Source organism: Spinacia oleracea, chromosome 2 (assembly GCF_020520425.1).
Source record: "Spinacia oleracea cultivar Varoflay chromosome 2, BTI_SOV_V1, whole genome shotgun sequence".
Taxonomy (NCBI): Eukaryota; Viridiplantae; Streptophyta; class Magnoliopsida; order Caryophyllales; family Amaranthaceae; genus Spinacia; species Spinacia oleracea.
In genome coordinates, this window is record NC_079488.1 from 513,644 (window position 1) to 533,944 (window position 20,301).

Genomic DNA, 20,301 nt, shown 5'->3' on the forward strand with positions numbered 1-20,301 from the left:
GAACCTATCAAGCACCTTATTGATATAAGTGCTTTGACTAAGTCCAATCATCCTTTTAGATCTATCTCTGTAAATCTTGTTGCCCAATATGTACTGTGCTTCTCCTAGATCCTTCATCGAAAAACATTTCCCAAGCCAAATCTTGACAGAGTTCAACATAGGAATGTCATTTCCGATAAGTAATATGTCATCGACATATAATACTAGGAAAGCAATTTTGCTCCCATTGACCTTCTTGTATACACAAGATTCGTCTGCGTTCTTGATGAAACCAAAGTCACTTACTGCTTCATCAAAACGTATATTCCAGCTCCTGGATGCCTGCTTCAATCCGTAGATTGATTTCTTTAGCTTGCATACCTTTTTAGCATTCTTTGGATCCTCAAAACCCTCAGGCTGTGTCATAAACACAGTTTCTGTTAAAACGCCGTTTAAGAAAGCGGTTTTGACATCCATCTACCATATTTAGTAATCGTAATATGCAGCGATTGCTAACATTATCCGAATAGATTTTAGCATTGCAACTGGTGAAAAGGTTTCATCGTAATCCACACCGTGGACTTGCCTGTAACCTTTTGCAACCAATCTAGCTTTGAAAACTTCAAGTTTCCCATCCTTGTCCTTTTTCAGTTTGAAAACCCATTTGCTTCCAATGGCTTGGTAGCCATCTGGCAAATCGACCAAATCCCAAACTTGGTTTTCAGACATGGAGTCTAATTCAGATTGCATGGCTTCTTGCCATTGCTTGGAGCTAGGGCTCGTCATAGCTTGTTTGTAAGTCGCAGGTTCATCACTTTCAAGTAATAGAACATCATAGCTCTCGTTCGTAAAAATACCTAAGTAACTTTCCGGTTGAGATCTATATCTCTGCGATCTACGCGGGGTTACATCTCTAGATTGACCATGATTTTCACCAGATACTTCTAAAGATCTCTGAGTTTCATCTTGAATGTCATCTTGAGCATTCTCTAGAGTTTGTTGTTCGACTCGAATTTCTCCGAGGTCTACTTTTCTCCCACTTGTCATTTTGGAAATGTGATCCTTTTCCAAAAAGATACCATCTCGAGCAACAAACACTTTGTTCTTAGATGTATTGTAGAAGTAATACCCCTTTGTTTCCTTTGGATAGCCCACAAGGATACATTTGTCAGATTTTGGATGAAGTTTGTCTGAAATTAATCGTTTGACGTATACTTCACATCCCCAAATCTTAAGAAAAGACACTTTTGGAGGCTTTCCAAACCATAACTCATATGGAGTCTTTTCAACAGCTTTAGACGGAGCTCTATTTATAGTGAGTGCAGCTGTATTTAGTGCATGTCCCCAAAATTCTATTGGAAGTTCGGCCTGACCCATCATTGACCTAACCATGTCTAGCAAGGTTCTGTTCCTCCGTTCCGACACACCGTTCCATTGTGGTGTTCCAGGAGGAGTCAATTCTGATAGAATTCCACATTCTTTCAGATGGTCATCAAATTCATAGCTCAGATATTCACCGCCTCTATCAGACCGCAGTGCTTTAATCTTCTTGCCTAATTGATTCTCTACTTCACTCTGAAATTCCTGGAATTTGTCAAAGGATTCAGACTTATGCTTCATTAGGTAGACATAACCATATCTACTGAAGTCATCAGTGAAAGTGATAAAGTAGCTGAAACCACCTCTAGCATTTGTACTCATTGGTCCACATACATCTGTATGGATTAAACCCAATAGTTCAGTTGCTCTTTCTCCAACTTTAGAGAAAGGTTGCTTTGTCATTTTGCCAAGTAAACATGATTCGCACTTACCATAATCCTCTAAGTCAAATGGTTCTAGAATTCCTTCCTTTTGAAGTCTTTCCATGCGTTTCAAGTTAATATGGCCTAATCGACAATGCCACAGATAGGTGAGATCTGAATCATCCTTTTTGGCCTTTTTGGTATTTATGTTATAAACTTGTTTGTCGTGATTGTAATACCCCAATATTTTATGATTTTATAAAATACACTTTTAGCATAATAAGGTTATAATAGTATTTATCTATTAAGAATATTTTCCTAAATTAAATAGCCTAATTATATTTTGTATAAAACCTAGTTTAGCTTTAGTAAGACTCTTTTTATTAGCTTTATAAATACCCGTTAACCCTAATTGTTTTTCCCTTTTCTTGACTGCCGTTTACCTATTGTTATTGAGAAATCTCTATCTTCTCTCTGCGTCACCAGCTTGCTAAAGTACTAATTAAGCCCATACCATCAATGATCATCCATAATTTCCTACTTTTGTTAACACCTTTCCTTTCAAAGACTTGTCTTTTGGTTGTCCACCAAGAGATCTAATCACTTTTGTACCATCTGCATCAAATATATTAGATCAAACTCTTAATTAGCGGAACATTTATGTATTCAACTCCATTATATATGTTGATCGGGTATTGTTGGTTTACGAATAGGTAATCACACTTAGTCCCTTCTAATATAATTGTTCGTGTATATTATTAGTTATAATCACACGTACCTAGTCCTTTCGAGTTGTTCGTATATATTATTACTATGTGTAATATGTGCATTCGTTAATTTAAAACATGTTTAAATACGTAGTATTGTCTATTAATCATGTATGCTTTGGAGTGGTGAGACTTGTAGTATATGTTCTTGTTTGCTAAATGTATAGATATGTCAGATTATACCTTGAATATTGTTATGCTATTTTGGCAAGCTTGATGGTTTTGTTAATTTGGTTTTTGGCAGTAATTAATTTACCTTGTCTACGTGTATACGGTATAGTATACAATTCAAGCTAATTCTTTTAGGATAGTCGTGCATATGCGTAGGTGCGTAGTATGTATTGGAGAATGAATGTGTTTTAGGATTTAAATTATCAATATTTTGGGATCGATTGAGAAGTAAGGTTAGATATCAGTTTATTGTCCTAGAAGAAATTAAGTGTTTGGACATATAGTTATGTCAATAAATTGGGATCTTGTGCCGTTATTAGGAAAGATAGGTTATTAACCCAAATGGGTATTGAGCATATTATTTATGAGAAAATATTTGAGAATAATTATTATATTATTGGTTTGAGGCTCAACGTGATAGACCTTAGTCCTTGGCATGTTGGTAAGGAGATGATAACCATTAGTAGAGGAGCAAGATACAATCTTTATTATTTTCTTAATATCCTCATAGTGGGATTGGGTCCAAAAATGGCCTTGACTCAGAGAGTCTTTTTTAGTAGCTATTGAGAGTTTCAAGTTTTTATACTTGTTGGTTTATTTATTCGAATTACCCATGTCCAAGGCTAGGTGTAGAACAAAGAGCAAGGCACGTATATATTGGTTTGAGTAAGTTTAGTAGAGGAAAGGATCGTATCAATACATTTGAGGTCTAGTCGAAGAGAAGATCTATAGTGTATTGAGTTAATGATATCTTTGAGATTATTTGTGTGATGTAGTCTCGTACTACATTATTTAAGTGAGCAACTATTACTATATATTGTTATATTATAGGTGATTACTCAGCTTTTTGCTGACGTGTGTTTATTTGCTATGTGTGTTTGCGGCCATGTCTTTTTCTTATGGTGCCCTGCGACGATCCTTTTGGAATTTGTCCTCTATGGTGAGCAGTCAAGATTGACTGGAGCAGATTGATCATGAAGAATGCTGTTACAAGTTGAAGGAGCACAAGTTTTATCGTTTAGTCTTTTATGACAGTTTAAGGTTTTTCAGTTGTACAGTTGTAAATAGATCACCTAGTAATTGAGTTGTAATAATTTAAGTTTTGTAAGCCTTAGCACTTGACAATGTGGTCAAGTGTGGCGGTGATACCTCTGATTTAGGTATAAGCTTCCGCAATTTTTATAAAGTACATATATATTATTTCTTCCTTATTCATAGTTAGTAAATCGGGGGTGTTACAAAATGGTATCAGAGCCTAATCGCTCTCTGGGTTATCACACAGGGATCTTCATATCCCAGTGTCTGGTTTGAGTTGTCTAAGATTAAAATGACTAATTAAGAGTTAAGTTAAAAGGTTATAGGACAAGCCGTTTAATTGAAGAGACTATCTCTTTCTACGTGTTAGCTATGTGATTCTTGTAATGAATCTATATGACTATTTTTGAGTTTGAGGACGAACTCCTTTTTTTTAAGGGGGATAGTATGTAATATCTCTAATATTTTATGTCGCAAAAGTTTAAGTTTGGTTAAAAAAAAAAAAATCTTTGTTTAAAAATAAATAAATTCTTTAGCATTTGAAACCAAAGTCCCAAAGTTTTCTTACTTAAGTTTCGGGGACGAAACTTATTTTAAGGAGGGTAGATTGTAATACCCTATATTTTTCTAACATTAAGTTTCGGGACGAAACTTATTTTAAGAAGGGTAGATTGTAATACCCTATATTTTTCTAACTTTAAGTTTCGGGACGAAACTTCTTTTAAGGGGGATAGATTGTAATACCCTAATATTTTACGATTTCGTAAAATATAATATATAGCCAAAATAAAGTTATAATTCATATTAAATGATTTTCTGTTTTTAGTTAGTCTCTTTTAATATTTTCGGAAAATTTAAAAACACTATTTTAAATTCAGTAGAACTATTTTTATGAGATAGTATAAATATCCTTCAACCCTAGTATTTTTTTTAAGAAAAAAAATAGGGGAACGACCGTTTGATATTCTATGAGATTAGTCTCTCGGATTATTTTCCGTACTCGATCCCCTCTCTTGTGCGTGCACTAGATTTCAAAAGGAAAAAACAAACTTAATTCTTTTATGATCAATGGATCATGATCGATCTTCTGGTAATTCATTAATTAATCTTCCAAACAAGTATTTTAATTGGCAAGTTGACCAAGCCTTGCTTGCAGTGCACGAGAGTATAGTCTGTTGGTTTTGTGATGCATAATACTTTCGTTTTTTGTCGTGGATTAAGTTCCGAGAAGGTAATCACGCACACTTAGTCTCTTTAAATTATTCGTAATTAAGTATTGATTATTATATATAATCATGTATAGGCCTTTAGAGTTGTTTGTTATATATATTATAAATTTTATTTCTAATTATAAGTGTATAATGTGATAACGTGTATTAGATAAATTCTCAACTCATTGATAATATTGTTGATTTAGATTTCTTATTATATTAGTCACTGTTATTTTGTATATGTGTAGATATCTAAGGGTCTAGTTTATTTGTGGATTGATATTGGAAATTTGGATTGGGTCAATCTATATATTCTAGAGTTTTAGATCGTAATAGAGTTTCTTGGCTTTATTAATTAGTAGTTAGTAATCAAGCTTACCCCTTTGAGAGTTTTCCGTATAGTAATTAGTTATAAATTTATAATCGTTTATCCTATCTTTTGAAATTTTATTATATATGTGTTTTGTTTATGTGACATTGGAAGATACATAGTATTAATTTATTATTATGTGCAATCACGATTTAGAGTCATATGAGTATGTTGTGTATGCTATTGGTTTATATATTTTGCTTTGCTATAAATTGTCTAAATTGCTAATGTGTTTAATTGGCTAATATGCACGATTATATTTACATTGGAATGTTAGTTTTAATTTCTTATATGATGCTCTTGCTTGTCTTAGATTATTGATTAGTTGTTTACGGTTATATTCTCAATGAGCATTTACTCTAATTTGTTTGAGGTTTTACTACTGTAAGGGAAATATATGATTTGGCTAATAAGGATTAGCGTACTAATGTACTATCTTTGTGGGGTTGATCGAGAAATTGACATAGGGTAAAAGGTTGAGGTTAACAATATTATTGTTGTAAGCTTGGAAGCTTGGAGCATATGCATATTGTACTATTGGGAATTGATTTAATTTATTTTGGGATGATAATTGATCATCTTCTAATACCTTTTTCCCTAAGATATTATATGAACCGGTTGAATAGCACATTGTGCTTTATTATTTGGTCTGAGCCATGAGCACGACCCTAGGCTTAATCTACTCCTTTGAGTTAAAAACACTCACTGGGGGGTGTGCACACTTAAGGACTAAGATCTATTTGGTGGTTACATCCAATACACTACAAAAAAAGGTACATATTGAGACGGAACAATTGTGACGGTCTAACAAAGAGTCGCAGGGAGGGGTGGGGCGCGAATATGAATTTGTAAATTGCGACGCTTTATAGAGTCGCAAAATATTTCGACGTTTTAAAGCGTCGCTATTTACAAATAAAGACACGTGGAACACATGTGTTTCCGAGGACGCAAACCAAATTAATTTTGGGAAAAAAAATCCCGCCTCACTCTCTCTATTTTTTTGGCAGAATGCCGCCTAACTCTAACTCCACCACCCACGTTTTTCTCAACCTCCCACCGACGTCCTTGCTGCGCTGCGAAACCTAACCACCCTCATCAAATTTCCCGACGAATTCGTATTCTCTCCTCCTCACTTTCAGCACCATTAACGACTTCCTTGAATTTCGTCTTCAACCTTTACGTTAGCACAATCAAAGCTCTCAGTATAAGCTATCTCAGCGAATTTAAAGAAACCCTAACTCGACAATTATGGGGTGTCGCGAATTTTCTCGCTCCTCCTCCTAATACGGGTTGTGCTGCTTCTTCACAATCGCATGATCAACGAGTTTTCCCTGTGTTAAATCGGTCGAAATCGACTGATTCTTCGGTTTCGGGTAACGAAGATGATGACGAAGAATCGTCGGTCAATGCTCCTATTTCAAACACAGATAGAAATTATTCAGAATTCGGAAATAAACGAAGTGTTATAGAGAATTGTGAATCGTCTTCGAGTTTGCATCGGTTGGGATTGCAGAAGGTTGAGGAGGAGGATGATGATTAGGTTAACGAAGCTGTTGGATTAACTGATGAGGTTTTGACATTTTCTGGGAATATTGCACATGATCCTGAGACTTGGTTAGATTTTCCTGTCGAAGATGATGAAGATTGTGAAGGTAAACTTTGCTTCGCCTTTTGTTAGTTCGTAATAATTGGAGATTTTAAATTTTTTTTGCATTGGTGTAGTTGCAAGGGCATAGTTTAGTACGTAGTATGAGATTTGGTCATAGTTTGTCTATAAACTATTGCATTTGTTTGGTTTTGGAAACATTCTATAGGCTATTGGAATTGAAATGTTTGATTTATTGTAAAATTGGCACCACGGATTGAAGACTGCCGTTTTTGGTTTAAGTTAAAGTATACATTTTGAAGATGAGTATTGACAGGAACTACCATTTTAGAGTATAGTTTATATGGAAAACATTAATTATGGTATAATTGTCATTGAGGAGGAGCGTCTTTCGTACTTGTTCTGAAATTTTGTTAAGAAATTGTGATGCTAGACTGTACTGTGTCCTAGTGAAGGTTTATGAGTGAAACAAGCTATCGCCAAGTAAATGTGAAACGATCTCGCATTCAATTTCATGTACGTTTCTGTTTAAGTGGAGATTGGGGGTGTATTTGGTGTTGTTTCTTAGGCTAATTGCCGTTAAATGTTTTACCATTTCTTTAGGATAGATTCAATAGTGACTTCTGTTAGGTTATGATTCATATGACAGTTCATAAATCATGCGGAAAAACCATAAAGCCAGGAAACATATTATTTACACATAATCATTTAGCATAGTTTAGATGCATACTCTTTGTTGCGTGCCTTCCCTAGCTGCGCCCGAACCGAACAAGAACAAGTCTTTAGGACTCCAAGTGTCGTCCCTCCGTAGATAGTCCACAGCACGTCCGGATCCGCCTTAAGATTGACCAACTAGAATCGCCCTTAAGGTTCTAATATTTTCGGTTAGGTAGGCAAGAATATTGGCTGATTTTTCTGCTTAAAAATCTTAGTTTTGAATACTTAAAACTTGTTGTATAAATAATGACCCCTAGGCCTTTATTTATAGAGTTATGGAAAAGGAATCGTAATCCTAGTAGGATACGAATTAATTGAAATTAGAATCCTACATGAATTCTATTTAATTAATTTATCCAATTAGGAATAGAAATTTAATCATACACTGACTCTTGTAGATTTAGGAATCACGCATGAGCACAAACTCACACACACACGGCAGCCACAAGGGCTGCCCATGCGCGTGCGAGCAGCAGCCCACGCAGCGCGGCCCACGCATCCGTGGCCTTGGCGCGCGCTGGGCCTGCCTTGCGGTAGGCCTGGGCGCTGCCTTGGCTGCGCGCGTGCTTGCTGGGCGATGGCCCGGCTTCGTGCTGGGCCTTCGTCCGGCAGGCCTCGTCCGATGCTAATTCGTACGATACGCTTCCGATTAAATTTCCAGTTCCGGAATTTATTTCCGATACGAACAATATTTAATATTTCCGATTCCGGAATTAATTTCCGTTTCGAACAAATATTTAATATTTCCGTTTCCGGAATTATTTTCCGATTCCGGTAATATTTCCGATTCTGACAATATTTCCGTTTCCGGCAATATTTCCGATTCTGGTAATATTTCCATTTCCAATAATATTTTCCGATACGTACCATGTTTCCGTTTCCGGCAACATCTACGACTTGGATAATATTCATATTTCCGATACGATCCATATTTCCGTTTCCGGCAATATCATCGTTTCCGGAGTATCCATTTCTTGCCTGTGACGATCTTAGCTCCCACTGAAACCAAGATCCGTCGGTTCCGAATATTCATAGATGGAGTATTTAATGTCATTAAATACTTGATCCGTTTACGTACTATTTGTGTGACCCTACGGGTTCAGTCAAGAGTAAGCTGTGGATTAATATCATTAATTCCACTTGAACTGAAGCGGCCTCTAGCTAGGCATTCAGCTCACTTGATCTCACTGAATTATTAACTTGTTAATTAATACTGAACCGCATTTATTAGACTTAACATAGAATGCATACTTGGACCAAGGGCATTATTTCCTTCAGTCTCCCACTTGTCCTTAGGGACAAGTGTGCATTTCCTAATTCCTTTGTCGCTCGATGCTTGCTCTTGAACATAAGGTAAGAGTTGTCATCCTTATTATGTCCAGAGGTGTTCCTCGGTTTCAGAGTTCAACTGATCAAATAAACAGATAATCATAGCCTATGATTCATCCGAGCACGGCCATGCATTTCACAGTTTCTAGCTCTCCGAGTGGCCTTGTACAACTTTTAAGCATCTCTTCCCGATTTATGGGAGGACAATCCCAATCTTGCGATCTTGAGATTAGACTTCGTTTGATAGGTGATTACCTGAGCGTTGCCTTTATAGCCTCCTTTTACGGTGCGACGGTTGGTCAACGTCAAAGCAACCAGTTCTCAAACAAGTAATCTCAAATCACTCAGGTATTGAGGATTTAGTGTCTAATAATTTAATGAAATTTACTTATGACAGACTTTCATCTCTTACAGTAAAGTTTCATAGGTCTTGTCCGATACTAGTCTTCCCAAAGTAAGTATCTATGCAAATGATTATGACATTGCCATGTCCACATAGTTCAAGAAACAGAACTACTAGTCATCTTGCATTCTAATCGTCTAACGTTTTCTATGCGTCCAATTTTATAGAAAACTCCGATTAGGGACCATTTTCAACCTTTGACATTCAAGTTCACTTGATAGACATTTCTTAGTCACAGGACTGGTCCTGACAGTCTATCTTGAATATATCGTCAAGTTGAAGGGACTCATCATTTAATAAACCACAAATTAAATGGAAAAATGAATTCCTTTCATTTATTGTGAATGATTAACCAATAATGTTTTACAAAGATTTAAACTCTAAAACTTTAAAACATTAAACAGAGACATCAAAGCCATTCTCCAATATGCTTGATTCCCATAGCTGCAGTGTGCGAGTTGTGCTTCGCTTGCGGCAGAGGTTTAGTTAATGGATCTGATATGTTGTCATCAGTTCCAATTTTGCTTATCTCGACTTCTTTTCTTTCAACGAACTCTCGTAGAAGGTGAAATCTACGAAGTACATGCTTGACTCTCTGGTGGTGTCTAGGCTCTTTTGCCTGTGCAATAGCTCCGTTATTATCACAATACAGGGCTATTGGTCCTTTAATGGAGGGGACTACACCAAGTTCTCCTATGAACTTCCTTAGCCATATAGCTTCCTTTGCTGCTTCATGTGCAGCAATGTACTCCGCTTCAGTTGTAGAATCCGCAATGGTGCTTTGCTTAGCACTTTTCCAGCTTACTGCTCCTCCGTTGAGGCAGAAGACAAACCCAGACTGTGATCTGAAATCATCTTTGTCGGTTTGGAAACTTGCGTCCGTATAGCCTTTAACAATTAATTCATCATCTCCGCCATAGACCAGGAAGTCATCTTTGTGCCTTTTCAGGTACTTCAGAATATTCTTAGCAGCAGTCCAATGCGCCTCTCCTGGGTCTGACTGGTATCTGCTCGTAGCACTGAGTGCGTACGCAACATCCGGGCGTGTACATATCATAGCATACATTATTGAACCAATCAATGATGCATATGGAATCCCATTCATTCGTCTACGCTCATCAAGTGTTTTTGGGCACTGAGTCTTGCTTAGAGTCATTCCATGAGACATGGGTAGGTAGCCTCGCTTGGAGTCCGCCATCTTGAACCTATCAAGTACCTTATTGATATAAGTGCTTTGACTAAGTCCAATCATCTTTTTAGATCTATCTCTGTAAATCTTGATGCCCAATATGTACTGTGCTTCTCCTAGATCCTTCATCGAAAAACATTTCCCAAGCCAAATCTTGACAGAGTTCAACATAGGAATGTCATTTCCGATAAGCAATATGTCGTCGACATATAATACTAGGAAAGCAATTTTGCTCCCACTGACCTTCTTGTATACACAAGATTCGTCCGCGTTCTTGATGAAACCAAAGTCACTGACTGCTTCATCAAAACGTATATTCCAGCTCCTGGATGCCTGCTTCAATCCGTAGATTGACTTCTTTAGCTTGCATACCTTTTTAGCATTCTTTGGATCCTCAAAACCTTCAGGCTGTGTCATAAACACAGTTTCTGTTAAAATGCCGTTTAAGAAAGCAGTTTTGACATCCATCTGCCATATTTCGTAATCGTAATATGCAGCGATTGCTAACATTATTCGAATAGACTTTAGCATTGCAACTGGTGAAAAGGTTTCATCGTAATCCACACCGTGGACTTGCCTGTAACCTTTTGCAACCAATCTAGCTTTGAAAACTTCAAGTTTCCCATCCTTGTCCTTTTTCAGTTTGAAAACCCATTTGCTTCCAATAGCTTGGTAGCCATCTGGCAAATCGACCAAATCCCATACTTGGTTTTCAGACATGGAGTCTAATTCAGATTGCATGGCTTCTTGCCATTGCTTGGAGCTAGGGCTCGTCATAGCTTGCTTGTAAGTCGCAGGTTCATCACTTTCAAGTAATAGAACGTCATGGCTCTCGTTCGTCAAAATACCTAAGTACCTTTCCGGTTGAGATCTATATCTTTGCGATCTACGCGGGGTAACATTTCTAGATTGACCATGATTCTCACCAGATTCTTCTAAAGATCTCTGAGTTTCATCCTGAATGTCATCTTGAGCATTCTCTAGAGTTTGTTGTTCGACTCGAATTTCTTCGAGGTCTACTTTTCTCCCACTTGTCATTTTGGAAATGTGATCCTTCTCCAAAAAGACACCATCTCGAGCAACAAACACCTTGTTCTCAGATGTATTGTAGAAGTAATACCCCTTTGTTTCCTTTGGATAGCCCACAAGGATACATTTGTCAGATTTTGGATGAAGTTTGTCTGAAATTAATCGTTTGACGTATACTTCACATCCCCAAATCTTAAGAAAAGACACATTTGGAGGCTTTCCAAACCATAATTCGTATGGAGTCTTTTCGACAGCTTTAGACGGAGCTCTATTTATAGTGAGTGCAGCTGTATTTAGTGCATGTCCCCAAAATTCTAATGGAAGTTCGGCCTGACCCATCATTGACCTGACCATGTCTAGAAAGGTTCTGTTCCTCCGTTCTGACACACCGTTCCATTGTGGTGTTCCAGGAGGAGTCAATTCTGATAGAATTCCACATTCTTTCAGATGGTCATCAAATTCATAGCTCAGATATTCACCGCCTCTATCAGACCGCAGTGCCTTGATCTTCTTGCCTAATTGATTCTCTACTTCACTCTGAAATTCCTTGAATTTGTCAAAGGATTCAGACTTATGCTTCATTAGGTAGACATAACCATACCTACTGAAGTCATCAGTGAAAGTGATAAAGTAGCTGAAACCACCTCTAGCATTTGTACTCATTGGTCCACATACATCTGTATGGATCAAACCCAATAGTTCATTTGCTCTTTCTCCAACTTTAGAGAAAGGTTGCTTTGTCATTTTGCCAAGTAAACATGATTCGCATTTACCATAATCCTCTAAGTCAAATGGTTCTAGAATTCCTTCCCTTTGAAGTCTTTCTAAGCGTTTCAAGTTTATATGGCCTAATCGACAATGCCACAGATAGGTGAGATCTGAATCATCCTTTTTGGCCTTTTTGTTATTTATGTTATATACTTGTTTGTCGTGATCTAATAAATAAAGTCCATTGACTAATCTAGCAGATCCATAAAACATCTCTTTAAAATAAAACGAACAACTATTGTCTTTTATTATAAAGGAAAATCCCTTAGCATCTAAGCAAGAAACTGAAATGATGTTTTTAGTAAGACTTGGAACATGGAAACATTCTTCCAGTTCCAAAACTAGCCCGGAGGGCAACGACAAATAGTAAGTTCCCACAGCTAATGCAGCAATCCGTGCTCCATTTCCCACTCGTAGGTCGACTTCACCCTTGCTTAACTTTCTACTTCTTCTTAGTCCCTGTGGATTGGAACATAAGTGTGAGCCACAACCTGTATCTAATACCCAAGAAGTTGAATTAGCAAGTATACAGTCTATAACGAAAATACCTGAAGATGGAACGACTGTTCCGTTCTTCTGATCTTCCTTTAGCTTCAAGCAATCTCTCTTCCAATGCCCCTTCTTCTTGCAGTAGAAGCATTCGGATTCAGAAGTGGGTTGACTGACCTTCCTCTTTGCAGATTTGGCGCCAGTTTGCTTAGTTGGGCTGGCTTTGTTGCCACCTTTCTTAGCATTCCTCTTCTTTCCAGATTTCTTGAACTTGCCCCCACGCACCATAAGCACATCCTGCTTATCACTTTTGAGCGTCTTTTCAGCGGTCTTCAGCATACCGTGAAGCTCAGTGAGCGTTTTGTCCAGACTATTCATACTGTAGTTCAGTTTGAACTGATCATACCCGCTATGAAGAGAATGGAGGATGGTGTCTATAGCCATTTCCTGAGAAAATTGCTGATCCAGCCGACTCATATTCTCAATGAGTCCAATCATTTTGAGAACATGTGGACTTACGGGCTCGCCTTTCTTAAGCTTGGTCTCAAGAATTTGCCTATGAGTCTCGAATCTTTCGACTCGAGCCAGATCTTGGAACATGTTCTTCAACTCACTGATGATTGTGAAAGCATCTGAGTTGATGAACGTTTTCTGCAGATCCGCACTCATGGTGGCGAGCATTAGACATTTCACATCCTTGTTGGCATCAATCCAACGATTGAGGGCTGCCTGAGTGACCCCGTCGCCTGGAGCTTCGGGCATCGCCTCATCTAGGACATACTCCTTTTCTTCCTGCATAAGAACTATTTGCAAGTTCCTTTGCCAGTCAAGGAAGTTTTTCCCGTTCAACTTCTCCTTTTCGAGAATTGATCGAATGTTGAATGAATTGTTGTTTGCCATATTAAAAACTACAATTGAAAAGAATAAACAAATAAATAACCATTCACAGTTTCTCTTAATAAACTTAAATTCTAGCATTCATGCATAATTCAATGTTTATTAAGCATTTTATTCAAGTTATGTGTTCCGGCAGGTGTGAATAAAATGATTCCAAGATCCTAAAATCATTGAAGAACTAAGCACAGTTTGTCGACTTAATCCTAGAACATCTTAGGTAAGCAAAAGCCTTTTGCTAATAGTCTAAAAACTATTCTTGGTTGATAGGTACGTCTAAGAACTTATTAGGTAAACCTATCGAATTTGCCACGACATAAAAGGACTCCTTACTTATATCGTTGAGTTTCACCAAAACTAACATGTACTCACAATTATTTGTGTACCTTGCCCCTTTAGGACCAATAAGTAACACCTCGCTGAGCGAAAACTATTACTAGATTGATGTAAAGGATATCCAAGCAAGTGTATATTTTGGCATGGCACCTTTTAACTCAATTTTTAAGTTTGGAACTTAAGGCTCTTACTATGTTGGTTAGATTTTAAGTGAACTAAAATCCTTAATCATGCAACATAATCAAGCTTTTGATCTCATGCATTTTAAGACATATTTAAAACAATAAATAACTTAAAACATGCATAAGATATTTGTGATCTAGTATGGCCCGACTTCATCTTGAAGCTTTGACTTCAAAGTCCGTCTTGAAAATCTCCGTGGGAGGCACTATTTTCTTCAAATAGGATAAGCTATAACTAATTACAACTATTTGATGGTTCGCAGACCATATTTGAATTGAAAAATAACTTTGGTACTTTAGACCAATTACATTCAAATTAATGGTACGCAGACCATATTTTCTATCCTATTTGGGCCATACTAGTCACTTATAACCTGCAAAACAGTACATATACAATATATACCATTCACCCATTCATTATCATGAATGGCCCACATAGCTGGTTAGTAAAACACATTATGCATCACGTAAACATTTGCAGCAATTAATCAAGGGCACCAATAATCTACCAATTATTCAGTCCTTATTAATTCTAATCAAGTTGTTTTAACCTTAAGGATTTGTTGACCTAATCAAGAGTTTATGACTAAAAAGCGCTCCCACTTAAACCAATAAATTCATATGCTTTACCAATTTTAAACATAAAAATGTATTTCTAGTCTAACCGGAAACATACAAATTTAATTAAAATTTAAAGCTCATATTAATTTATAATTGAATCCAAAAATTTAATTCAATTTCAGTCATATTTAAATTAATTCATGATTTTAATTTTAGTAAAATAATTAGAATAAATAACATTTATTATAATTATAATATTCAAAATTAAAATCCAAGAAAATAATTCAAATTATTAATTTTAAAATTAATTAAAATTACGTGAACTGAAATTTTCAAATTAAACATTCAAAACGATCTAATCGTAACGCAAACACCCTACGCGTTGCACGCCCATGGGCCGTACGCACACAGCCATTGCTGGCCATGTGCGCGCAGCCCATGCGCTCGTCGCATAGCTGCTGCTTCCCTATCGCAAGCCTCCGCACGCACTGATGCTCGCTGCGCGCGCCAGCGCTCATCGCACGCGAGCTATCGCTCGCAGTGCGTGCGCGCGACATCGCTCGCTGGGCGCGCGACATCGCTCGCTGGGCGCGCGACATCGCTCGCTGGGCGCGCGAGCCATCGCTCGCTGCGCGCGCGACATCGCTCGCTGGGCGCGCGACATCGCTCGCTGCGCGCGCGAGCCATCGCTCGCTGGGGCGCGACATCGCTCGCTGGGCGGGCGACATCGCGCGCTGTGCGCGCGAGTAATGCTGGGCGCAGCGCTCTTGGCACGCGAGCTTGCGCTCGCTGCGCGCGAGGCTGCGCGCCCTTGTGCGAGGCAGCGCGCGTTGTGGCGCAGCTCGCTTGCTGCCCACACGCGACTGCCTTGGCTCGCCCTTCGCCCATGCCCATTCGTTCATTGCTTGTGGCACACGACACAAGGCAGGGCTGCTGCCTTGTGCTCGTGCACTACGCCCTTGCTCATTGCATTCGTGCCGCACGGGCGACGAGCTCCCTTGCTCGTCGTCGCATGCCCGCATTATACAACACCCCTTAAGGGTAACACGAAGCGTCCATTGCTTCGTGCGTGCAAGTTTTATGAACGAATCGCAAAAAAATTTAAAATTTATATTTAAAATTAATGACAAATTAATAAATAATATTAATTTCATAATTTTAGGGCGAAAAAATCGAAAATTTATTATCCAATTGATTTCCGATTGTTATGGATTCAAGTCTAGGTCATAAAAATTTAAAATTTATCGTAAATTTACAATTTTTATGGTGGTTTTTAATCATAGGTTTCTAATTAAATTACAATTAATTATGAAAATCAAATTAATTCTAAATTATTCTAATTTTCAACAAATTAATCATAATTACAAATTAGATTGCATAATTAACAAGACTAGGCATTCAAACTTGTTAAACATATGCAGTAGGTCAATCAAAAATTCAAGATTTATCAACAAGAATCGCAAATATTTAATTTAACATCTTAAATTTACGAAATTTTGCATTCGAAAAACTAAAACCTTCGAAAAGTCATAGTTAGGCTTCGAATTTGAGAATTCTGGGTTCGGCAGAAAAATACTCTTTTTGTCAAAATTTTAGAATGCCTTTTACATGCGGAATTGACACAAAAATCACTCAATTCGGATGAGTAACGAAGAAACTGCCGAAAAACTGCGTACGTATAATTAAATAAACGCAATTTGCAATTAATTAACAATTACGAAAATTAATCACCCCTTTTAATTCTTGCAAATTTGTAATATTTAACCATGTTCATGCAATTTAGATTATGAAAATAATAAGGGGCTCGTGATACCACTGTTAGGTTATGATTCATATGACAGTTCATAAATCATGCGGAAAAACCATAAAGCCAGGAAACATATTATTTACACATAATCATTTAGCATAGTTTAGATGCATACTCTTTGTTGCGTGCCTTCCCTAGCTGCGCCCGAACCGAACAAGAACAAGTCTTTAGGACTCCAAGTGTCGTCCCTCCGTAGATAGTCCACAGCACGTCCGGATCCGCCTTAAGATTGACCAACTAGAATCGCCCTTAAGGTTCTAATATTTTCGGTTAGGTAGGCAAGAATATTGGCTGATTTTTCTGCTTAAAAATCTTAGTTTTGAATACTTAAAACTTGTTGTATAAATAATGACCCCTAGGCCTTTATTTATAGAGTTATGGAAAAGGAATCGTAATCCTAGTAGGATACGAATTAATTGAAATTAGAATCCTACATGAATTCTATTTAATTAATTTATCCAATTAGGAATAGAAATTTAATCATACACTGACTCTTGTAGATTTAGGAATCACGCATGAGCACAAACTCACACACACACGGCAGCCACAAGGGCTGCCCATGCGCGTGCGAGCAGCAGCCCACGCAGCGCGGCCCACGCATCCGTGGCCTTGGCGCGCGCTGGGCCTGCCTTGCGGTAGGCCTGGGCGCTGCCTTGGCTGCGCGCGTGCTTGCTGGGCGATGGCCCGGCTTCGTGCTGGGCCTTCGTCCGGCAGGCCTCGTCCGATGCTAATTCGTACGATACGCTTCCGATTAAATTTCCAGTTCCGGAATTTATTTCCGATACGAACAATATTTAATATTTCCGATTCCGGAATTAATTTCCGTTTCGAACAAATATTTAATATTTCCGTTTCCGGAATTATTTTCCGATTCCGGTAATATTTCCGATTCTGACAATATTTCCGTTTCCGGCAATATTTCCGATTCTGGTAATATTTCCATTTCCAATAATATTTTCCGATACGTACCATGTTTCCGTTTCCGGCAACATCTACGACTTGGATAATATTCATATTTCCGATACGATCCATATTTCCGTTTCCGGCAATATCATCGTTTCCGGAGTATCCATTTCTTGCCTGTGACGATCTTAGCTCCCACTGAAACCAAGATCCGTCGGTTCCGAATATTCATAGATGGAGTATTTAATGTCATTAAATACTTGATCCGTTTACGTACTATTTGTGTGACCCTACGGGTTCAGTCAAGAGTAAGCTGTGGATTAATATCATTAATTCCACTTGAACTGAAGCGGCCTCTAGCTAGGCATTCAGCTCACTTGATCTCACTGAATTATTAACTTGTTAATTAATACTGAACCGCATTTATTAGACTTAACATAGAATGCATACTTGGACCAAGGGCATTATTTCCTTCAACTTCTACTGCCTTAGGTTATCATTGATGAGTGGAATATTGGAGTTATTATACTCGTATGGACAATGCTAATGTTTTGTACCATGGGCTGTGGATGTACGCATCTTCTTTGAGCTAATTGCTGTATTCGGTTAAAATGTGTATGTTTTGTGTTATTCCTTATCACTTATCCTAACACTTATAAAGCCTCATACTTTGATTACTATTCACACAATAGTGAATTATCTGAATTGCCCCCAATTTCCTTCATGTTTGATTTTTTGTCTTTTCCTTAATAATAGTGTACTTACGTTGTTACCCTCGGCCTTATCGATGCTGCCACCTTTTTTCTCTGAGATATCCTCACCACTCACCAGTATCTCATTTCTTCCATTTTCGAACAAACCAAGCTCTCATCTCTCCTCCATACCCTAACTTTTTTTTACTCTCATTTTCAATGCCGTGCTTGGTACTATCTTTCTCGCGCTCTCTGTTTCCGTTTAGCTAAGCTCAGTATTCCAGATGAATTTGCTTTTCTTTTCTGGGTAATCTGTGGTTTAATTGGAAAATTTTCCCTTCAAATTACCGTATCCGAGTTTGTGGAAACCCTAACACAACTATTTTTTCACCTAAAAGTCAAATCTTTCATAAACTCGCCATTAATTCGGGTTTTTGTAGTGTTAACAACATCAGTTTGAAGCTTAGAAGTAGAAGATATGGCAAGATTAGAAGTCAATTGGAAAAATCAGAGGAGAGAGCGGAAGATAAGAAGGAACAACAAGTTAAAGGGCATTACCCATTTCATGAAATTGAACCCAAATGACATACATTTTGGAAGGTAATAAAAATTTTCGAACCCGATCCAGATGATGTAGATACTTCTAAACCTAAGTTCTGTGGTCTAGACATATTTTCTTATCCCAGGTTTTGCCCTTTACTTTCTCTTTTTTGTTTGATTTGTTTTTTAGAATGTTAAGTAATATTTCATATTTTGGGATTATTTATATAAATGCTTTTGGTAACTACTATTATCAGGCATAATGTATACTGTTCTAATTGATTATTTGGAGTTTGTAATTGAAAATTTGAACTGTTATTTGAAATGGCTCACTTTGCATTTTGATTATTTCACTGTATTGTTTCATATTTGATGTTTTTTATTTGAAATGGGGGTTAGAAGACACCTTTACAATAATGATTCACTTTTTTAAGAGTGTGGAAAGAAATTAGAAATTTAGAATGATTGATGCTGATGATATTCCTTGGTGCAATTGTTTAAATCAATTTTTCTATTTTTTGTAATTTTGATTTTTATAAATGAATGGTCAATTCTGTTTTAATGGAAAATTTGATGCATTCTTTGACATGTTTTTTATTGGGATGTTTAAGTTTAAATTTAGTGATTAGTGATGTAAAACCCACTTTTAACGTACGTACTCCTGTGCTTGAGGAATGTAATTATTTAAGGATTAAATGATGTTATATTATGAAACTAACTACGAACATTGGTGGTGGCTCATCAATGGTTGTTTACCCATTGTGATTTTTCAAAATAGAAGTTGTTGATTTCTTGCTCCAATAGTATTTGGCTGATTTGTTACTACTATCTAGCTCAATTGTACAAATTTTGTGTGAGGAAAAGAATCAAGACTAATCATAAACAATAATATGGCGGAACATATTTGATCTACAAACCCTTCGATGTTTTCTTTTAGTTGGTTTATTTTGATGGATTGTTGGTTCCAGTATCTTTCCTGATTCCCTCGTATCACATTCAAAAAAGTTAATTTTGTCTCCAAATGCTTTCAGTTAACATCAATTTCGTTCTATTGTTTGCTTTAATTGGTGTTATTTAGTGCCTATATTTTGATTACCAGTATTCATCAAATCATTAAAAAGTATATTCTTTGTCTTTTGTTTCTATTTATGTGCAGCACCAAAGAGCATTGACAAGCGAACCCGTATTTGGGATGATACCAACAAGTTCTCTTAGGTCGATCTGATCATTAACCAAGCACCCGGTGCACCCTTACCCTCGGGTATGCCCAATTACTCCGTAGGGATTGTGAATGTGTGCGCATATGGTTGTGCTATCTCTCAGATTCATCTCTGTTGTGGGTGGTTCAGCTCTGCCTTCCCCATCGGCCCAATGATCTTCAAGCGCATCCGTTTCAATGATTGCGTGATCAATGCTGGCAGAACCCTCCACAGTGGCCAGTCTTTTAAATTTCAGTATGCTAATATCTGCAGTTACCTGCTTTCTATTTCATCAATGAGTTGCTTATTGATAATTAGATACTACTATACTATTAGTCATTTACTTGCATATTTTGAGTGACTTATAAAGTGATAATGCGGA